Source organism: Camelina sativa, chromosome 11 (genome assembly GCF_000633955.1).
Source record: "Camelina sativa cultivar DH55 chromosome 11, Cs, whole genome shotgun sequence".
Classification (NCBI taxonomy): domain Eukaryota; kingdom Viridiplantae; phylum Streptophyta; class Magnoliopsida; order Brassicales; family Brassicaceae; genus Camelina; species Camelina sativa.
This window is the reverse complement of record NC_025695.1, coordinates 1,786,885-1,789,012: the sequence shown is the minus strand read 5'-3', so window position 1 is coordinate 1,789,012 and position 2,128 is coordinate 1,786,885. Positions and strand designations below refer to the sequence as shown.

The 2,128-nt window shown below is 36.6% G+C and overlaps 1 long non-coding RNA gene across 2 annotated transcripts; it reads right to left on the bottom strand.

The window, feature by feature from the left end:
- Positions 98-1,756, bottom strand: LOC104721065. Of its 2 annotated transcripts, XR_756892.2 has the most exons (9): positions 1,673-1,756; positions 1,511-1,564; positions 1,349-1,401; positions 1,153-1,238; positions 904-1,021; positions 729-790; positions 563-642; positions 352-480; positions 98-210 (listed from the first exon to the last, which is right to left on the bottom strand). It is a non-coding gene; the product is annotated as an uncharacterized LOC104721065 (long non-coding RNA). The 2 variants fall into 2 exon arrangements; XR_756891.2 differs by having other exon boundaries at positions 352-642.

Genomic DNA, 2,128 nt, shown 5'->3' with positions numbered 1-2,128 from the left:
TCATCAACCAGAATCTACAAACAACAACACAAGACGAACAATAAACTTAATTACTTAGTGGGAACCAAAACCAAAATATATAATTATGGATTATAAATTCAAACCTCCTGTACAGTAATACCATTGCCTCGAGGATCTGCATCAAAGGACAAAGCTTAAAAACAAACACTCGTCTAGGAACTTGAGATATCCTGAGGCTTGCTTTTTATCCTGCAATAATAAGAATCGGTTAAAACAAAGTAGTTGAACTCAAATTATTAGTGATTAGTGAAGGATGATTGAAACAATACCTCAAAGGGTTCTTCTTCTTACCTAATCAATGAGTAGTGGAAATCGAATAAGAGAACTCACCAGCAACTGTTTGGTAATGCGCAAATAAGACCACCTTCTCCTGTGGTTGGCTTGAAACTCGTGAATCAGATTAAGATGACAAACTTTGGTAATGAAACTTGTCCATTCTTCAAAACCATCTCGGATCCGCTGCTACACAATATAAAATTAACCCTAAACTGTAATTGTAAACAAAACAACAAAAAAACTTAAAAAGCAAAAGTTGCATAACCTGTCTGTGATCCCCACCCACGCTTTGGACGAGAGAAGTTGGAATACAAAGATCCCGTAAATATTCTTCAGAGCAAGTGCCTGAGAGTCTCATTAAGCAACGTTTTCAGTTGTTAGCAGTGGCAAGAAAAACAAAAAAAAAAAAATGAACTTGAAAAAAAACATACCTGAAAATTAGGCTTGTGACTGAGGAATGTGCCTGAGAGACTCATTAAGCAACGTTTTCATGCTAGGCCATTTAAAAAAACAAAATCCACTGAAGTTTCATTCGCATTCTCTCTCTGTCAATTTTGAAAAAGAAGAAAAAAAAAAGAGATGATCGCGTCAAAGAGTTCTTCTTACCTCTGCAGCAGCGAGCAGCACGGAATGAACGCAAGAGCCAACTGTTGGTTGTCCTGCAACATCAAAACAAGCAGCATAAGAAGAACTCTTTGATGCAATTGCTTGGCTGGCTCGGAACCTGAGAGAGAGATTGAACAAAATCAAAACCATCAGGATTAGCGAGCACACTAGTAAACAGTTTCATCCTAATTGTTTGAAACTAGTAATTGTTGCATAGAAATCTGAACAAGTACAAAATTAAGAAAGAACCTGAGCTAAAAGGCAAGATTAGCAAGATACGGAGGCTGTGTGGTGTTCTTGTAAATCGAGGTCTTCCAAACGTGTCCTTGAAAAACCTGCAAAACAAATCCCACCATCTGTTAGCCACCAACAACATCACATCAGGTGAAACAAAAAAAAAAAACTGTAATTGTAAATTAAACCCAACAAAACTGTAATTGTTAACCTCAGTGGTTGGGAGTAACTTGATATATATATCCTGAAGCTTGCTTTTTAATCCTGAGGCAAGAACAAGAGAATCGGTTAAAAGGAAAAAGTATATGTTGAACTAAAAAAAAATAGTGAGTGATTTGATAAGTGAAAGTCTGAAAGACGATTGAAACAATACCTCAAGGGGTTTCTTCGGCCGTTGGAACTTGTAGGGATCCGCGGCGTTACACATCTGCAACAAACGAAGAAGAACAAGGAAGGTTGTTCATCAGATACAAAAGCCAAGACCGTAAAAAGCTACTTTACTTATATACCAAATAAGAGTCAGTCGGGGACTTACTATGACTCGTCTTTGCTTCATCTCTCCGGTTTACTTCTCTGGCCAAGACAAGGACGTAAACTATGTAACTCAGAATGTTGTTGGGAAACAAGAACAAAAAGAGATCCATTAATTTTCCCCACTCATCAAATAAACAAAAAAATAAAAAAAATAAAAAAAAAAATAAGATGACCGGAAAAAACCGGGGTTGGTTATCAAAATAAACGTACCGGTGTATTGGGGAATTAACCCAATTCCGCCGTCGAACTTGTAGTGTGGTGTTCTTCTAAATTCAGATACAAATACAAGCCTAAGACAAGAACGGCGGAGAAGCCACCATGTTCGGAGATTTTAGGGTTTTGAATCGCGAAACGAGTTGCTTCCCTCCGATCATATTCGAAGAAGAAGAAGAAGAAGAGAGATGTAAATTCTTTTTTTTTTTTTTTTTTTTTTTTTTTTTTTTTTTTTTTTTTTTTT